Here is a 13,515-nt window from a genome sequence, read left to right as displayed (position 1 = left end):
ACTGGATCTGTGGAGAAACAGGAACCAGCACATGAGAGAACTCATTATAAATTGGGTAACTAATAATTATTTTCTTCTTTCAGAAGTACTTCATGATAAGGTATCCTTAAAGCACTAGAAATTATAACCATTCAAGCTTCCCACAAGTGCATTGCAACAGGAGAGAAGATTTGTGTAGAGAACACAGGCATGACAGGAAATAGGTCATGGCTTTCTTGATTGCTACAGAAGAAGCCAGGTGAGATTTTATTTTGGTTAAAGTACCTTGAAAGTGCAAGGGCATCTGTGCAGAGGTAGCACAAGAACCTGTTGATCATTTAGGATGGCAAAAATTAAAGTATACACATAGGCCAGGAAGCCAAATTACACAACAGGCTTCTTGGAATGCCTTCCATTTTTAAAAATGCAGTCCACAGTGCTTTCCAATGCATGGCATTTGCACTTCCACTTCTCCTGGGAACATCATTCTTCATAAGGTACTTACGGCCAAACAGCATTCAGAACCCTTCATTCCTGTGGTCTGTATTCATGTAGAGTATGTCCTGCTTTATCCACCGTTATGAATATTTGCATCAGTATTTGGTTTTGTTCACACAAATGTTTGTGAAACTGCTGCTTTATTCAAATAAAACCTCTTTGTGTGAAAAAAGAAAAGGACTTGAACAGGAACATTCATCTTTTGCTACTCAGCATTCAGTCTTCTCCTCTCGGAGAACTGTCATTCATCCAATTATGTGCAGACACAATATTGCATGACTCAAGCAAATGATTACTCCTTAAAAAACTACCCAGGGAAACAAGCTGTTCACAAGCTCTCCGTAGGCTCACCTGCAGCACACAGAGAAAATTGATGGAGTTCAATGGGATTATGGGGAATATGAAAAGCTAAACATGTGTCTAAGTGTTGTCAGGATCAGGGCTGATGCACACATCCACCACCATCAGGAGCAGCTTGTGAATTATTAATGATCAGAGAAATTGCCTAAATTAATTGGATAATTTATTTGTAATGAATAATTCGAGCAGCTCTATTCCTGAATGTCTTTCTGCCCTTGAATAAAGCAGTTTGGTAGTGCTGCCTGCCTCTTGTTTCGAATGTAGTTAAAGCTTCAATTAGGCTTGCCTACATTGAAACTTGACATACCAGTTTCTTTCACGTATTTGTACAGACAGAGAAGCAAGTCTGTATTTGGGTTGTATTTTTGCAGGGTTTGAAGTCTTGTTCAAAGATCTTGAAAAATTGAATGACTGAGGACATAGACTGGAATTCTGCCCTTCAGTTTATGTGCAAAATCAAAAACATGCAAAGTTTGGTAGTATCTGAGCTTCATCTGATAAGGCATACATTAAAGTATAAAAAGAAAGCCCAGAAATAGGAAACTTGTCAGTTTGAATGTTAGTTAAATAAGTACATAAGATAAACAGTTCAGTGAGGGTTATGTAGCTGAATTTTCAATCAGGATGCACAAAAGACTGTTACAACAAGCATCTTCCATTACCAAAAGCATGTAGGATTTGTTGCCCAGAGTAGCAGGCATAGTTTACAGATGAAAATCTACCAGTTTTAACAAATCTTCCTTTTCAAATTAAATATTATTAGCCAACTCAGAACACCAGAAATCCCCCTTACTCCACGCTCTTTTAAAAACCCAATATCCAGCAGTTTTTGACTGTTCATCTACCACTTAATTAGCACTGAAAAGTCTTTCTTTCACAACTATTTATTTCATACCTGCAAACAGGTACTGCACACTACTAAATTTAGTTAAATGCATCCTTCTGTTTAATAAATTGCTTTTGCCATTCTGTTCAATATAATTGGATGAATAGCTGCAACTTTGTGATACTACCATTTAATTTCCACATGGTACAATACATTTTTAAACTACTTTGCTTCTTTATAGTATTAGGTTTGAAATAGATGGCCCAGGAATTCAAGACAAACTTACCTTTTAAAAAAATGAAATAAATACTTGATGATTAGGTGGACCAAAGTTCTCACTGCTTGTATCTCTGTTGAAGAGAGCTGCTTCCACTGCTGGAAGAAGATATGTCAGGGACACAGGGGACAGGCAATAGGGCAAGAGCAGACCACAATAGCTTCTAGTGCCAAGTCTGACGACAAGCCAGTGCCTGCCTGGAAAAGTTACTCTCTAGAGTGAGACAGGGTAAAGGTGGAGCTCTGACCTAATCAGGGAATGAATTTAAATGGTATCTGGGAGGGAAAAGATTTGGCTGTGGGCAGTAGAGAAAAGAGAGAATAGCTTGTAATGCACCAATGCAATCACTTGCACTGGTGTGTTACAGAGCTGGGTGGAGAAGAATGTGGGGAATTGCTGAAGATACTGGGTAGTGAAGCTTGCTTGGGGCAGCCACTCTGTGTGTGTGTGTACGTGTGTGTGTGTATATATGTATAAATCATGTATATATGTGTGTGTGTGTATGGGGGGAATTTGAACATCCTGGATTTTGTAAGGTGCAGCACTTCAAGGCATAGACATCTTCTGTTCTTCTCTAGCACAATCTTCACTTTTATTTCTTGAGCATGGCATTGGAAGGAGCTGAGAAACCTGGACAAGAGATCCAGACAGCATGGTATCCATATGCAGTTTGAGAGCTGTGTGTAAATCCTGGATTAGCCAGCTGGCTGCAGCTCTGTTTCTTTCTAGGGTGACATGGGGCAAACTGCTCTGCTCACTACATTGTCACACAAGGTGCAAAAAGGGACAACATGGCATGTTGTTTTCTCTTAAAAATGGCAGCTATGAATGACAGTGAATGCAGGAGATGTGGTGCTCTGAATAGCCATAGCTTAGAGATGGGTGGAGGTGCACCTACATAGAGATCACCAGTGAAGCACCCACTGTGGTTACAGCCCTGCTCTGTGAAACACTAAGGGCTCTTTAGAATGTGGTGCATAATCTCAGCTACAAATATAGCTTGTCACAGATTCAAGGTTCCTCTTCAGGTTTTTAGGGCCTTCCACAGAACTATTGGTCTCAAGTTTCTGTCACCAGAGGAGTGTCCTTTCATATCTACAGATATTGTATATGAAATTTAACCATGACTGTTTATTGTGTTTTTTTCACATGTGTAGTTTATCTGGATTCTGCAGGTATATATATTTTTTACATTTGTTCTTTGGTGTTAATATATTTTTTTGTAGAATATGTGTAAATAGATATGAGCAAACTGTGTAAAAGTTATTCAGCTACCCAGTGAACCATGTAATCTGTTGATTCATAGAGACAACAGATAATAGAGTGAGATATTTGCTTTACACTGTCTGTGTAGTATCTAGGCACAGAGTCAATTTGTGTCCTGTTGGGGCATGTTGTACCACACTATATTATCACTTTGAGGATAGGCAATTTGGGTAATGAATATGTGAGCTGGGTGGGGGTGGAGAAGCATATCCAGTATCTACAAAGTGGAAATGTTGAACCAAGGTTTTGGCTTCATCCTGGTTAATTCAAAGCACTATCATCAGAGACAAGCTATTTTGCTATCTTGGAAACAGTATTGTTAATTAGCTTCTATCTTCCGCTTTATCATATCATAAAAACGGAAACAATGCACTAAACACTGACCTTTTCTTTGTACAGCAGGTATGAGTAAAAATGCCATTCTTTTGGGAAAATACAAAAATTAAATGGAAGCAAATGAGCATTTTGAGAGAAGCTGAAGGAAAATAGTTACTAGTTTCTATGCTTGATTCAAAGAACTGTTTGACCAGGCTGTGCTTATGGTCATCTGCTGCAGCTTCCCATCACTACACTGCCATTCCAGCCATTCCCAACAGCCTGGGGTTGACAGTTGTGCAAATGAGCAGGATGTGCAGAGTAATGACATACAGGCCACCCTCTGTCCACTCCCCAGAAAAAGCTTCACAATGTCAGATTTTTGTTTTCTTGTTAATCCTTCTTTTACTAAACGATCTTGCAAGCTGTTGACATTTGTGTGACTTTTACAGGAAAGTATCCATGGATTCCTTACAGGTATTTGCAAAAGAAAATTCGTGAAAGAGAGATGTTCGAGGACTGAACTGCTTCCTCCCCTCCAAGCATCTTCCCATATATGTTGATGGTATGTTGTGCAGTGCAGGAGAATGCGGACCTAAGTGCTATATCAAGTGTTGGAATGGGTTTAGCTGTGTTACTCCAGATCTCTGCCCTGGATAATTTGACCTTTTAGTATAGAAATGTATTGGATTGTGTTAATACAGTTAAATTGCTTCTCTGTGGTACTGGTACAACTGAGCTTGGTTGAAGATGACTCAAGTGCTGCTGTGCAGTCAGGGTAACAGATGAGTCTCACGGTCAAATATACAGACAACCCAAATAAACCTGCCAAACCGTATCCTATGTAACCATTGTAAGGGGAGTCTCTATAATGTGTCAAGCTGAAATTAGCTCCATCCACCTCCTTTTCCCCATCTTCTGATCCTGCCATTGTCACCTGGAGTCATTGCTGAGATATGAAGCCTGCAGAGGGGAGTGGGAATGAGTTATCCACCCACACTGCAGGTGACTGTCACATCAAGGATATCTCCATACATCAGATACGAAGCGGAAGAGCAAAGGCTTAAAAATGGAAAAGCTAGGTGAAACAAATCAAAATCTTCCTTCTTTTCTCACTAATGGTTGGTGATTTGTCCATAAGCAATCATTTCACTCTCTGGATTTGATAAGGCCTGATTCTGACATCTTGGTTAGCTTCACTCTGGCAAAATTCCTTTCGACTGAAATAGAAGTTTTACTTGAATAAATAAAGACTGCAGGTAGTCCCAGAACCTCTCTCCCCTTTTTCCATGTGTCTTCCACCACACGCACCCAGACTACTTTAAGGTCTCAGTGGTGCTTTTCAGGTAAGGCTGGCCAGCCTGTCCCCGTGTCCCAGCCAGAGAGCCGCCTCTCTGAGCATCCGTGCAGAGGGGCTGGCCTGAGCAGGCACTCCTCTCCTTCCACACACCTGCCAAGGGCTGCAGCCACCTGGGCCATGCTGGGCAGTCACAGAAAAAGGAGACGATGTGGTAAAAGTGAGACTTAGTCATGATTCCTGCAGAGGTACAGAACAAGTGGGTATTTTTCTCTAATTAATGCTATTTATTGTCTGTGCTGAGGAGCTCCGTTGAAGGAAAAGGTCAGCACTGTGATATGCATTGTATAAACACAACAAAAAACCAGCCCGTTTCTGCATAGGGGCCAATTAGTGTCTGCGACACTCAGTAGGATTTTTTTCTAAGACATGTCTCAGCCATGGGTGCCAGGTGAATTCAGTTTCTTTGTAGAAGACATCTTGGAACACAGCGTACAAGGAGGCAGCTTTTGATTGCATTAGAAACATTAGTTCTCAATTTCTAGCTGCCTGTACAGCACATTTCCTCAGCAATACCTCATAGGGCTAGTTATTGCTAAAATGTCTCTGGGGATATACCTTGTAGATACATTTGTTCTCAGCTCCTGGTAACCTGTTGCAATCCGAGAATGTGCCTCCACCTCCAAGTACGATGAGGCAACCTAATGCTCATCCATCCGCCACACGGCTTAATGCAAGCAGGGTCAGGGTGAGCTTTTAATGTGCCCCTGTCACCTCCCTGACTAGAACCAGCCTTTTGCTACTCACCTGTTTTACACTGTCTCCAGTGATCCCAGCAGCTGCAGTGGATGTTTAGACTCAGTTGGAGTAGTTGTGTCAAGGGTTTCATGTAGGCGAGGAAACTATCCCTGAGTTGTCCTGAGTTCTGCCTGGGTCTGGGCCACCATGTTCCAGCACTGTGCATGCATAATAAATAAAATAGACATGGGAAAATGTGTTACCCTTGCTTAGGCTCATCTGCTTCTCCTGAAAGCAAAAGATATCCTTGAAGGAGATGAAAGCCCATATGTCTCAAATTTTAATTGCACCATTTGCACCCCATTTTAGTGCTGGGGTGACTGCCCTGGCTATGGAAGGCCTTCTCCTGATGGGGCTTGGGACAGAACCCACTGTGCTTACGGCTTCCCATCTGAGAAGCTGTTGCTGCCTTGCTTTAGCTTAGCTATTGCAGAAAAGCTTAACAGAATGGCAACTTCCCTGCCATCCCAGTACACAGATCTCGTGTGTACGGTATACACAGGAACACTTTGAAAGAGAAGTTAGAAAATGTCATGTGTATTGTGTACTATAAAAATTTCAGTTTATCTTGCATGTATTTTTAATGGCAGCCACTTTCCAACTTCCTTTTGTTTGATACAAACAGCAAACTTGTTCTTGAAGTAAATACTGTTTTAGTCTTCTGGTTTTTCCCCTTTATTTCATTTCAGTTTAGTTTAGTTTAGAGCTTCTGCCTGAGCAGCCAGGGAATATATATAATAGGGCATGAATACATTCTTATAAGTATTAGAACAAGTATGGAAACACAGAGCCCTTAGTGACCTTGCTAGTCCTCTGCTGATCACTTGTGTTTGTTGTTGTAGGAAGGCAAACATAAGTATAGAAGTGTTATTGAACAGAAAACCCTTCAAAAATTTCACCAGTCTTTTGTATTCAAGTCGCAGAGCAATGGGGGGCCGCCCTGCTCAGAAAGCATACTTATGCAAGTATTAAGAACTGGCTGAGATAAGAAGTAAAGCTTAAGAGACCTTCATCATTAGCTGCTAGTGGTGGAGATTAGTGATCCTACTACAGGATTACAGATGGAAAGAGTGCTAGTGTTGGTTAATTGTTCATTAATGCTTGTAAAATAAGATAGCAGTAGTAAAACTTGCTATTGTCTGCTCTCTCAAAGTAAAACACAATTGGATCTGCTTGTCAATAGCTATATCGATGTTAACGGGAATATGTTTAACAGATCATTTTACAGTGTAAACTGCTATCCAGCTCTTTCAACCTTTAATTAGACACTATTATCCTAATAAGAAATAATTTATGTTTTAAATAATCTGTTCTCTACACACGAACGCTTTATCCTTTTAATTAGCAATGCCTTCACTAGGGTACTTTTAGTATTTCAGAATTTGCATATAAATCTCAGGTGGAACATTATCTCCCTGTAGCCTCATGGATTTATTTTATTTACAATACCTTTAGAACTGCCATACTTTCCCACCAGTGCTTTTCTGTACTGTTAGGGAATGGCAGCCACAGTCCAGGTAGCAGAATCCCTCTCTCAGGTGCAGCCCAGGATCATGCAAATTTCTGCCCGCAAAACCTGTGAGCAGAGCCCTGGGAGCAGGATGTACATCAAGGAGAAGCAGCTGTGGCTTTGACTGTGTCTCCTGAGGAGCTGCCATGCCATGTGAAGCAGGGCTGTGCTTGCAGCAGAGGGGTTATGCTTGTCCTCTGTGTTGGTTGGATCCTTAGTCCAGGCTGCAAAACAGAACTCCTTAGGCATCTCCCTGAGGTGAAGAGGTGCTGTGGTGGCTGCCTCTCCATGCAGACATGCCTATTCTGCTAACAGGTGGCTGGTCTGTGATACGTACTAGCAGGGAAGGTGTGCAGGCAGCCCCCTCTGCACTGCCTGCCCCAGAGAGGGGCCAGCTCTCTCCTGGACCTCCTGTGGTGCCCCCAGCATCACTCTCCAGTGGGAGCTGTTGGTGGGTGCCCAATGCAGGCCCTTGCAGGTCACACATGCGTGCTGGACCAGCAGGTGTGGGACTGCCACTCCTGGGAGCTATCATCATTCTTTCCTCCCACAGACAAGTGGGTCAGCAAGGATCCTACAAAGTGTACTGTGACAAAAAAATGGCCTTTTGACAAGGACAAACTTGAAAATGAGATCCTCCCTTTTTATTAATTAAAAAGTAAACTTCAAATGAAATACTAATCCTGGAAACAGAAAAAACATTTTCGGTGAGATGTGTGTGTGGAGGATTAGTGTTTTCACAAAAATTAGCAAGATTTTAGCAAGAAATCTCAGCTGTCGAGGAAATAAAAATATGTGTTGTAAAGGTATGTGTTTTAAAGGCATGGGAAAACTCTGCACCTTCCAGGTTACTTCCCGTGGGTGCTTGAGCAGCATGAAAACTGAAGACTCTGGATCCTTACAGAGGACACACCCTGGGACACTTCATCACATCCTCACCAGATTTTTCTCTGTGTGTCTTGGTCAAGGATAATGGTACAGCCATCGTTGAAGATGATTTGCTCTGCCCTAATCTTGAGTCTGCCTTATTGGTCCCTTGGCAACAGTCAGAGGAGCCTGAAGGGCAGCTTTAGCCTGAGCCAGATGCCACAGGCCCTGAGGGACTGCGGCAGCATCCAGGCACTGACAGGGTGCTGAGGAGTCCTGGCTGGGGTCCCTATGCAGGCAGCAGGAGCAGGGTGCGGCAGTGTGAAAAGCTGCCGTGCTCTGATAACTGTCCTGAGAGGAGATGCACGTATGGAGTAACAAATGGAAACACTTGTGCTGAGTGCCACTAATTTATCTGTTCCAATACATCATCAACTGACATCAGAGACCACGTGAGCCACCATATCGGGGCTCGAGTGGACATGTCATTTATGGCTTCCCATTGCTCATCACCTGCAGCCTTGTCTGTCAGAGCAAACGAGCAGGGACTGAACTCCGGATGTATGAGTTGCCCCATGGAGAAATTTGAATGCAACAATGTCTCTGTCAGTTGATAAGAAGTGATATGGCTGGTTAATTGCCTCAAAAATGTTAACCAACAGCTCATTAGTCTTAAAGATACAAACTTGGTAACCCTTTTTATGTGGCATGGAATGAGAAGTGAATAAATAATTGCATGCTGAGACCTGCCACTGAGAGATGCAAGATGTTGGTTTAAGATAAAGAAAAACAAAACCTGACTGAAATATTTGGGAAGATGTGAAAGATACAAGTCACAACCTCAGTTTGCAATACGAACCCAAGCCCAGCTTTTTTGTAATGACTATTTTGATAGGAGTAACAAATAATAGCCAACTTCTCTGTGCTGAGAGTTAACCCCAGTACAGAAACAAAACCACCCTGCTCTTAATTTAGTAACTAAAAAAGAATGCCATAGAGAGGTTGAGTGGGAGATTGTATCAAATGCTGGAGCTTTCCTTATTGCTCATTGACTTCTCCTCTCCTACAGTTTATGGGTGCTTCTTCAATCACTGCAGCTATAAATTACCTTCTTAGCAAACTGCCCTGGATCTGGTTTGGGCAGAACCTGTGGGCCTGGCAGTAACTGTTCAGTTCAGGCCATTCAGCAGTAGTATGACAGGCAAAGAAAAATAAAGAAATCATTATTGTGGCTTTGTTACATTGATGGAAAGCTATGGATTTGGAGTACACCCCTCTGGTTCCTCCAGTGATATTAAGGGATGTGTAAATAGGATACACCACTGCGTGGTAGCTGCTGCTTAAAATCAAAGCATGAGCAGCTGGACAAACATGCCTTGTAGCCAGATAATTTGAGGAAAGCAGAATGCTACATGGAGGTGTCCAACTTGGCGACATGGCAATGTACTTTCATTTGAATTTGAAGTGTACATTAAAATGTCCTTATATGCAAGCACCAGCATTGCAAATGAGTTGAAGGGGAAAAAAAGATTAATTCCAGGTAGAAATTCTCCAAACAGCTGCAGTTAAGATGTAAATGAGGTGCTAGAGTAACTGTGTGTGATGCTGGAAGAAACTTTTGGTCTGTACTGAAATAAGTGAACAACGAAGCCCTTCTGTGGCTAGATGAGAGCAAGTGTCTGAAGAGGGGGTCTTGCCATTCATTCTACCTCATTACAGGTATCTGACTGATAGCAAGGCTGCAACTCAGTGCAGCAGCTCATTAGTAAGAGAAGACTCTGACATTGGTTCAGATGTTGATCGGCATGACTGGTAGTCTGAAGTCTGGATTGCATTGTCAGATGGAGCTTTATCATCTGCATTGCAGCCTGGTGGTTTATCATGGTGAATGGGTTTAGGAAGAGTGTGTTAAACTGTTTGCCAGGACATTTAGTACCCTCTCAGCCATTGTCTGATAGCATGGGCTGTCATGGCTTCCTTTACCTACCATCTCATAAAAGGCCAGGTGAAAAGATCAGGAAAAGGCAAGGCATATTTCCAGAGCTGCCTGCTAGAGTCCAGGTCCTGCTCAATGCCATGTTTTGCGTGACATGAGAGTGACTGAAAGTTACGTCATGGCAGTGCGCATGTAGGTGCTGAAAACGTGCCCATGTAGCATGTGTCAGTGCAGCTCTCTGGCAAGACTAATGTATCACTGTTATTATCCACTCTTTTGACCTAATGCCACACAACAGAAGGGAAAAATCTTGCACATCTCAGTTCTCCATTGGAGCATTAATGACAGTTTGCAATTGCTCTGCATTAAAAGCTTATCAAGCCCCATGTGGCCTCCTGGGGCTTTGTCCTTACCGTGCTCTGGATCACCTTGCCCACATGTAGCTCTGCTTCTGTTTCTGCTAACAGCAGCCTCCATGACTGCTCTGGAGGAACGTATCAACTGTCTTCATGCAATGTTTTCCTCAGTAAGATCTTTTTCCAGCTCGCCTATCCTAAACAGTTGATGGTTTCCTGTGACCTTTTGGACCTACACTTCAGTTTCTTGTATGCTACAATCGAACTCCCTCTTCTTGCCTTGTTATGAGCCAGCACATGATGGATGAGCCCTCAGCATGCCTTGAGGTGCAGCAGGAGCAGCAGAGGAAGTAAAGACAGCAGATCTACTTCAGCAAATTAGCAGCAACAGCAGGCTCTGTTGTGGCAGTTCCGTTGAATGCCATCATTTTAACTGTTCACTATGGAATAGTTCCTAAATGGCATTTATATTTAAGTCAGTTTATTATATTATTCCAGCCATGCAAAGCTGTACTACAAATTTACCAGCTCAGGCACAAAATCTATTCACCCACCCTTTTCCGAGATGATGATAATGGACTCCCTCCCTTTTCCCTCCTTCTTCCCTCAAATGATTATATTTTGCTTGCCCATCAAAACAAATCACTCATCTTGGGTGAATAAAATTTTGCAAGACTGCAGTATGCAGGATGACACAGTTTGGTGTGGGTTTTTTTTGTTTTTTTTTTTTTACATTTTTTGCCATTGCTCTCTGCAGAAGATTTCATGTTCCTTGCTTAATTTTTGTATGCAAACCATCTTACTGAATTCTGACACACGTCACTTTGATGCAACTGTGACAATACACCACCATTTTTCTCCTTCAGCAAATACTTTTGACATTCTTTCTGATTATTTCTTAAATTAAATCAAAAAAGTAAATAGAAAAGGCATGGCTTAGATTCAGCTTTTCTTTTTGTGTCCCCAGTTTCAAAGTCCTTTCTCCAATTTTTGCGTTTGATGGGCATTTTAACCAAATAAAGTGGTTCCAACCGGCATTTCATGGTGGTGTTTGTACACAGATCAGTGTGCCCAGTACAGGGCACTGACAGGTGCCTGGTTTAAAAGGACCAATCTTCCATCTGTGGGTACGCCTGACAGAAAGGGCTGATGGCAGTGGCAGGGACGCATCCCGTTCCTGGCCTCCCTGGGCCTTCAGGTACCTCAATATCAACACAAAGCACTTAACCATCGTGGGCTCATCAGCATCGGGCTGTGGCATGCGAGGGGATGTGGATGGGATCTCTGTCACTGACAAGTTTCAAAAGGAGCCACATGAAACCTGAATTACTGCCAGCGTTTCTGGGTGTCCTATAAGCCACCCGCCCTGCAGTTTTTCCTGCAGGAGGAGTTTTTCTCCCCCTTGTGAAGCAGCTCACCACAACAGACCTCCTTCCAACATTTGCCCCAAACTGAGAGGCGAGGAAGGACTCGGCAGCGCATTCTGCAAATGTGTTGTTTTGGGCACTTTACCTGCCTCCTTTTCTATTCAAAAATCAACATGATACTTGCAAAGTGGCTCTTTTCCTCACCCCCTTACCACCTGCGTTGTCAGAGGAGTCAAAAATCAAAAATAATCAGTTATTTTAAGCTGAAGCTTGAAAGGGTATTAATTCAATGGGATAAACTGCAGTTAAGAAACTTTTATCAAACAAGCTGGGTTAGGTGGTTAAAAGAAAGAAAAAAAAACCCTAAAAAACATACAGTAGGTAGCAGTTTATGTGTCAAGAAAACTGAGAGAAATTTTGACACTCTGATGTCTAGCAGATAGCACTTAAATCATTTTTCTCCAAACTTCAGTCATAAAACTTCAAAGAGTTTTAGCCATAATACAAATTTTTAGACTAAGAAGCGGTGTTTGAAGTTATTTTATAGGATTTTGCTGTAAGGGCTCCAATTGATTTGTAGTAAGATAAAAGAAGAAAACTTTATTTTCGAAGCTTTGTCGGAAAAAGCTTAGCTTCCATTGGCCGTTTTGCCAATATGCCTTGAGGGGATGATGATGTCGACACGGATATTATATGCCTATACGAACTGAACTGATTTTACACCTCCTGCTGTTTGTGTTATGGTTAAAATCTGTCACAAAACTGGCAGTGATTTATTAAATGTTTAATGAAGTAAGACAAAAACTTCAAGAACTACAAACAGAAAAGTAGAACATCACATTAAAGTATAATAATATAGGTTACATTTCTGATTTTTTTCATATTTCTTTTGCTAAAAATGTGAGAAACACAATTAGAAATCAAGGCAGTATCAAAAGATTATGGGGTGTCACAGATCAGTCTACCAAAGGTTGTTTTTCGCTCCTTCACTTTTTTTTTCTTTCTAAACAGAGGAATGAAAAAGAAAATGAAGTAACAGTATGCTCACAAAAGAAACCAACCAGCCCAAAGAAAAACCCAAGCCAGCATTATAGAGTATCAAGTCTCAGCCACAGAAAATTTTCCCTATTTTCAGAAGACCAATATCAAATGTGACTCAGTGTTATTCCATTATTACTGCATGTCCCAGTTAGAAGAAAATTCTGCTCTCTGTTGCATGTTTAAATAATGTTTTTCTAATAAATGGTTGTTAATTTTATCTAATAAACTTAATTGGAATAATTATTTATGTTAAAAATTGATTTCTGAATGCAAATCTCAAATTTATTTTATTTTCCAATAGCTTTCAGAGATTATTATTACTCCTGATACAGCCTTATGCTTTCTACATTATAATAAAAGACAGTATTTGTATGAGCCTCCTGTCTGTCGGTGTATGTGTTAAAGCTGAGCAAGTGTACTCCTGCACTTTTTGGCAAAGGTTATTTACATTTCCTTGTATAACAGAGACTTAGTCTATATTTTAGGTTTAATTATTTTTCATTGTAAAATGTAATTCCTGTTGTTTGACTTGCCTGATTATTTATGTACACCCTGAACTAAAAATTCATTAAACATGGCAGGAGGGGGTTTAAGATTACAAATCCATGTTTATTGTGTTATTTAACTGAAAGGACATCAGCCATCAATATATCCATACCAATACGCTAATTCACCGTGCGATTTATGGTGGACTTTGCTGGCGCTGTTATGCCTCACGAGCAGCTATGACCCAGGCTGCTCCTTAGGCTCCCTCCTCCCAGTTCTCCCTTTTGCTCAGAGACATTTTCAAACCCAACATTTTCTTCCTCCAGGAAAGCCAGC

General features: G+C 41.5%; 1 long non-coding RNA gene across 1 annotated transcript; it reads left to right on the top strand.

Annotated features, from left to right (window-relative positions):
• Nucleotides 1-3,825: 3,825 nt before the first annotated feature.
• Nucleotides 3,826-13,295, top strand: LOC141946529 (uncharacterized). Its single transcript, XR_012629864.1, has 2 exons — nt 3,826-4,086; nt 12,664-13,295. It is a non-coding gene; the product is annotated as an uncharacterized LOC141946529 (long non-coding RNA).
• Nucleotides 13,296-13,515: the final 220 nt, after the last annotated feature.

This window comes from Strix uralensis, chromosome 8 (genome assembly GCF_047716275.1).
Source record: "Strix uralensis isolate ZFMK-TIS-50842 chromosome 8, bStrUra1, whole genome shotgun sequence".
In the NCBI taxonomy this organism is placed as follows: domain Eukaryota; kingdom Metazoa; phylum Chordata; class Aves; order Strigiformes; family Strigidae; genus Strix; species Strix uralensis.
The sequence above is the reverse complement of the archived record's forward strand: the minus strand, read 5'-3'. Positions and strand labels throughout refer to the sequence as shown.